Genomic DNA, 6,862 nt, shown 5'->3' with positions numbered 1-6,862 from the left:
GATCAACCAGGTAGAGTCCGCTTTAGCCGGACGTTCGAGACACGAATCCGACAGTCCTACTGCATGCCCCCGCACTCGACGGGGGCGCGGGACCAGCGATCGACGGCAAGCCCCTCGTAACTCAATACGGTCTAGGAAACGAGCTCTTTCCGAAGCGGTTCTGAACACAGAATCACCTCCCCAAAGGCTACAACGCCCAGGAGGGGGAGCGCACAGTCATCGAGGATTCACGTTCGGACGAAGCGGCAGAGAACCCGCTTCCGTAACCACGGTTTTGCAGGCGCAGCTACGGGGTCATATCGCCGAGCCGCAAGCAGATAAGCAGCCCTGAACTATAGGGAATCCCGGCGCTCGGACCCACCGGGTGGCCGTCGGCAGGAGACACGTGGCGAAGCACCGGAATGCTACCGTGATCACCGCGAAATACCGTCTCGGCTCTCTGATTAGTCGATTTCAGCCGACACGCTGCTAAAACAGCGCATAACTATGCTTCACCAACTAATCTTCCGAGCAGACACTGCCCACATTTAGTGCGAATCTCATTGAAATTGTGTTGGGTTCCCCCTCACGCTCATCGACGGTTCGTTAAAAACGGGCGGCTGTTTTTCTCTCGCCGAGGCACATTTGTCAAGAGTAGGTGATTGTGATTCCGCTCTGCCTCGCGAGTTTCCGCGTGTGTTTTTCAATTTTCCATACATTGGACTTTGTCGTTTTTTTTTTTTTTTGGAGTTGCTCGATTTTTGGACTTGATCTTTTTATGGTCCCTTGGAGGCTAACCCTCAAATCTTGACCAATAAATTAACAAAATGCACTTTAAACAATGAAAATACTTTGGTACTCTAGTTCAATTATTTTTACGTTTTTAACACAACCTAACTGAAATTTCCTACCTAGCTTAAAAAACTTACTATTGATAATTTCTTGAAATGGCAGCGCTTGCCCCTTACACTTGCCTCCAATGGAATTCCTTCAAATTTTAACGTTTTATATCGGCATTAATTTTCGATTCTTGCTTGTGTACTGATTTTTCCCTCAATCTTGGCACATGTCCTAATACTTTGCATTGAAACACCAGAAGTATGGCAATTCAGAGAACGTCTTTTTGATAGGTTTATTTAAGCCAATCAGTTTTTGATTAATGTCAAAAAAAAAAAAAAAGCTTCGCCCCGCGCGCCCTTGGGGGCGGCCGGGCAGGCCTGCGCACGCGACCATAGCCTTGATGTGTAGCTGATGTAATCAATGTCTGTAGATCCCTTTTTAGCGTATCCGCAAAGGGTTGACTTCTCCTGCAAAAGGCAGGGATTTCTCGAAACGCATAATTAACACAGATACGAGACCCATTTAATGTGATCACCTGATTTATCCGCAAAGACTGGAACTCACCTGCAATAACGAGAAATTTCGTCACACACAGCCACGCAATTAACGCAGAAACCGGAAGAGGTTTAATCCGGATGCAATGATAAACAACGGTTATTCCGTGAGCGGAAGTGCTCCGGGCCACGCCGCAAGCACACCGGTGGGGTCCCTGGGGATCCCTGCGGTCATCTATGGTACCCTCTTCCACGAAACAACACGTTCGTTCGGGGAGCTGAAGGACAGAGGATCACGCCGCCAGTGGCCCGGCGGGGGCTCCGATAGATCCCTGCGGTCACCAACCGTATCCTCTTCCGCGAAAAAAAAAAGAGAAAACACCGTTCGTTCGGAGAATGGAAGTGTGGCGGACTAGACCGCTGACCTATCGATGCAGTCCCGTGGGATCCCATCCGTTATGTGCCGTACCCTTTTCCGCGAAACGCTAGCTTATCGGTGCGATCCCGAGGGATTTAATTGGTCATCTACCGTTCTTTCGCGAAACAACACGTTCGTTCGGGGAGCTGAAGTACGGAGGATCACGCCGCAAGTGCCCCGGCGCGGACTCCCGAGAGATCCCTGCGGTCACCAACCGTATCTTCTTCCGCGAAAAAAAAAAAAAAGAAATCCCGTTCTTACGGAGAACGGAAGTGTGGCGGACTCTACCGCTGGCCTATCGATGCATTCCCGAGAGACCCCAATCCGTTATGTACCGTACCCTTTTCCGCGAAACGCTAGCTTATTGGTGCGGTCCCGAAGGATTTAATTGCCCATGCTACGCTGTCGTGATCAGCAAACAGATTTTGTTATGCGTTTTTTTTTTTTTTTTTTTTTTTTTTTTTACGATGTTCCGGTACATAATTTGGTTTTGTAAGATTTTTCTATTATGTTTTGTTTTCCTTATTTCTTCAACGTTTGTTTTTACTCTTATAGTTGAAGATAGTTACTTATACAAGCAAATAATTTGATTTGTCGTATTATTCAACTGTGATTGTTCTTTATAACGTTTTTGATATAGCAATGTTTACTTGGTGAAATACTTTAAATTACAGGGAAAGAAACCGTGTCACTCGCTAAAAAACAGTGTTTCGGTAACGTCGTTGCTTGACGCGTTAAGCGATGAACTATGTAGTTGAAGGATTAGTTTTAGTTTTAAAGCTAATGTTAAACTTTTTATGTATATTTTGCGAATAGTTTTAAATCAAAAAGTGACTTTAATGGTGTTTTGAAAAGGTGCATATGCATTATAGTTGAAAAAAAATGATCATTTCACATTTGAAAGAAGTGTGTGTGTGGGGGGGGGGATTTTTGTTTTGTTCAACGGATTTCCTTTAAATTCTTAGGACGGGCATCGCCGTGCGGTTACTGCTAGAGCGAAACCTGAGGCTTACAGTTAAGTGGTGGGGTGTGTGCGGAGAAAAGTATATAGATTCGACACGCTGGGACAAGCTTGAACTACCCAGACAGCACGAAAAGTCCTTCGGACGTCCATTTTATGTCCTGAACGTCCAAATCTAGTCCGTTGTAAAAAATCGACGAAATTTGGCGATCCTTAGACACGTCTCGCAGGACGTCCCAAGGACAAACTTTTTTTTAGGCCTAAGGATGACCTAAAGTGATCCTTATCTTTTCAGGACGTACCACGGACTTTTTTTTTAGATATCCTTGGGACTTATCTCTAAGGATATCCCGAGTCTCAACAAAATCAATCATTTTTAGGACATTCATCTCAAGTTGAACGAGAAATTTTATTTTATTAGTTTTCTCACTGAAATTTTCTAAAAATCCTAATGAACTATGATCTACAAAACTTAAACGAGTTACGAAAATAACATTTAAGTTAAATAAGCGTAAAAAATTATTATTTTTTTTAGTTTATTATTTTTATATATTTTATTATTATTTATTTATTTATTTATTTATTTTTTTTGAGGGAAAAAAGTTTTTTGAAAAAGTACAGTTTTTTTAAATCACAATTAATTATGAAATAGGAAGCTCAAATTAGCGAAAGAACTCATTTTAAAAAATCAAATAAATACAAAACACGCTTGTTTATCCATGATACTTTTTCAAATATAGGTTAAAGCGCGGTGGGAAATTCGATGACATGAGGACATCCTCGGGAGTATCACAAAAGGTAGTTCCAGGGATTAACTTTAGTCCTTTCAGGACGTACGAAGGATTTTCTTTTTTGACATCCTGTGGTCTTTGCCTTCGGATGTCCTGCGTATGAGAAAAATCAGTCGTTCGTAGGACTTTCTTGTCAAACTTCGAAAATTCTTATTTTTCGCATTTTGAGTGAAAGTAAATGTTATATGCTGCGTATAAAAAAAGTATTATTGATCTCAGAAATTTGTTGACTTCTAATATACTTTATTTAAAGGGGAAAAGTCGGTACTCTTACATTTACATATTAGTTTTAATTTTACTTCTTTGTTGTCAAAAAATGAAGTCATATAAGTATTTCACTTCTGAAAACATATTAATCGAAAGAAAAAATGAATATTTTTACAGTAAAAAATGTGGAAATGTAAAAATGCAAATTTTTATGTGGAAAGGTAATAAAATGGACATAACATTTTTAAATCGGTTTATGATACTCAAAAATCCTGCATTTTGGCGATAGTAAAACAAAATATTGCCAAAAACGTTGTTTTCTTCTCTAAAATTTAAAACATCAAAATTTGAACTGTATTTTGTTATAAATTTATTACATTAAACTTGATATTATTATACAATAATATTCCTCTAATGCAATTTTTTTTTCAAGTAATGGTTATTTATGGCGGTTTTTCTTTTTATTTTGGGTAATTAATTTTTAAAAAAGTAAAATATAATTTTATTCGCGCTTTTTTACCTTTATCCTTATATATTATTTCTGTAGCCTGATTTTGGTTTCTACGCCAGATTTTCCTCAATTCTAGATCGATTTCTTTGATTTACGCTTTATTTTAAAGCTTATGGTGCTGGCTACTGACGAAAAATAGACCCACGGTCTAAAAATTGTTTTTTTCAGCCGAAAAACCTGTTTTAAAGAACCAGAATGAGGTTTTCGGTTAAACTTATAACTTTAATTTGCGCTATGACCGACAGAGCTGAATAGCTTAATCGGCAGAGCGTTCTCTTCGTAACCAGGAGAATCCGTGTTCGGGCCCACGTCCGGACAATCTGCAACAAAAAATTAAGAGAAATATCGCGCATTACATGAACACTTAATTAAGTGAATAACGACTATGAAGGAATAAAATAAATGAGAAGAAAACGCTCCTTGCTGTTATGAAAACCTGATGCTTAATTGTAAGGCTTCTTTTTTTTTTTTTTAAAGATTTGGCTCCGGTGGGAAAATTAAAGCATAATGTAAGCGAAAATATAAGTAACAGGTTTAAGATTTCAGACTACAATAGAATTGTTTTTTGTTCAGAAAAAAATAATAAATCGTATATTGAAATATATTCTTCTAATATATTCTTCTAATGAGTTTTTGACTCTTTTTACAAATAAAAAAATTACTACCTCAATTTGAAGGGTAAAATATATATTTTTTCTTCTTTTTCCAAAAAAACAAATAGCTTATCACATTTCAACTACATTCGAAAAGCTACGCTTAAAAAAAGAGCATAGTTCAATTTATTTTGTATTTTAACCGTTCTGTTAAATGATGAACACGTGCTGCCATCTAAGTCATAACGGTTCAAGCAGCCTGCGGTAACAAATTGTAAAAATTTTCAAGAATAAAAAAATGTTTCTTCAATATCTTATCTTATATATTATTCCCTTCTCATTTTAAAACTTATCAGGCTGGCTAATGAAGAAAAATAGACTTATGGTCGAAAAATCAAGTTTTCGAAAACGCCCCTTGCTGTTTCAAAACCTTGATGCTGCCTGTAGTTCTTATGCATTTTTTAAAAGCAAAGTTCTAATGCAGTTTTCCATTTTTTACGTCGCTTTCAGCAAAAAAAAAAGTGCCTGTGTGTGTTCATATTTTAATAAAGCTTAAAAGCACTGGACTTAGTTGTTCGGTTAAATTGATACGTTTTTTTCGGTAGAGCGTTCGGCTATAAACTATTCGAACTTCGGGCAAGTTTGTGCTGTCCGAAAGAATATCAAATTTATATTAATATTACGCATTACATGTACTCATAACATACAAACGTAATAAAATAAATGCAGTGGGATTGCTACTTGGTGTTTCGACTCCTTTATGCAAGCTACAGTTATCATTCGGATAAGTTGACTGTTAATGGAAGAGTGTTTTTCCTTTTTTTAAGCTTTGACTACATCCAGACTACTCAGCATAATGTAAGCATAAAAAAGTATTAGATTTACCAAAAGGAAATCCTTTTTGTGCAGAAAAACATTTTCATTGTATGCTGAAATGTAGATGTTTCTAATAGCAGTGTTCGACCTTTTGTACAAATGAAAAAATACTACGCCAAATTAAAACTACGAGTTTCACCCAGTAAACTTTTAATTTTTTATTCGCGCGAATACGATAGAAAGCATTAAAATTATTATCAACTTCATTAGCAAGAAATCATTTTCTACTCCTTTGCTTTCTGCTGAAAAAAAATACATTTTGTCTACGTTCGAAAAATTACACTTAAAAAACGGACTCAGTTCAACTGGTTTTGGTTTTGAATTTTAAGTGTTCGATTAAAAGAGAAACATGTGCGTGCATTTAAGCCGTAACTGTTAAAGCAACCTTCTAGGTGAAACAGTTCAATATTCAAAGATAAAAACACTTATTTTCAATCTAATTTATTACTTCTCTAGAATGTTCGTTTCAATTGCTACGTGAGATCTTCGTCATTCTTTAATCAAATTCCATGCTTTTCGAATTATTCTAAATCGTATCCTGCTGATTAACGACAAAACATAGAAGCATGATCTTATTATTATTATTATTATTATTATTTTTGGCAAAAAGCTTTTTTGCTGTTTTTTACTACGCATTCCTTCAATGAATAGCTTTCGAAAAGGAAGGCGCAATTGCTAGGTTTGTTGGGGTGTCGGGCTGTTACTCAGAATGGCGCCAATTCGAATCCGTGCCAATAAATATCTCTCAGTCAGTCAATGATCAATCAATCGTCAGATGCTCACATGGGCAGGACTCTGTTTGCCACAACCTGTTTTTTTACATGCACAATTATTGCTTTTTCACGAGTCACTACTCAGCCACACTTTTAATGATATTTATGTTTGAATTGAAAATATGTACGACTAAAAGGTGAGCGATGATCAAATTATCACAACGTTGTATTTAACGAGGTTTTGTTACTGATGTCTTTAAATTACATGCCTTCTCTTTTGCGCTTACTTTTTTTTCGGTTCTTCTTCATAATGTTCTTCGTTTGAAATTCCTAAAGAGCGAAATACCTTATGAAACGATTCGAAGCACAGTGCGGAGTTCCGCACGGGTCAACTAGTACATCACAAATTCAAATTGTAGTTAGAAATTATTATAAAAACGAAAAGAACCCCCAAATTTCCCTAACTATTTTTTTTCTTC

General features: G+C 37.2%; 1 non-coding gene across 1 annotated transcript in view; it reads right to left on the bottom strand.

Annotated features, from left to right (window-relative positions):
- Positions 1-13, bottom strand: part of LOC129232948 (small subunit ribosomal RNA) — a 1,797-nt gene extending 1,784 nt beyond the window's left edge. The window contains exon 1 of the ribosomal RNA XR_008581406.1: positions 1-13. This exon is cut by the window's left edge and continues 1,784 nt beyond it. This is a non-coding gene — a ribosomal RNA (small subunit ribosomal RNA).
- Positions 14-6,862: the final 6,849 nt, after the last annotated feature.

This window comes from Uloborus diversus, unplaced genomic scaffold (genome assembly GCF_026930045.1).
Source record: "Uloborus diversus isolate 005 unplaced genomic scaffold, Udiv.v.3.1 scaffold_14, whole genome shotgun sequence".
Classification (NCBI taxonomy): domain Eukaryota; kingdom Metazoa; phylum Arthropoda; class Arachnida; order Araneae; family Uloboridae; genus Uloborus; species Uloborus diversus.
Note: the sequence above shows the minus strand (reverse complement) of the source record. Positions and strands in the feature narration are given on the sequence as shown.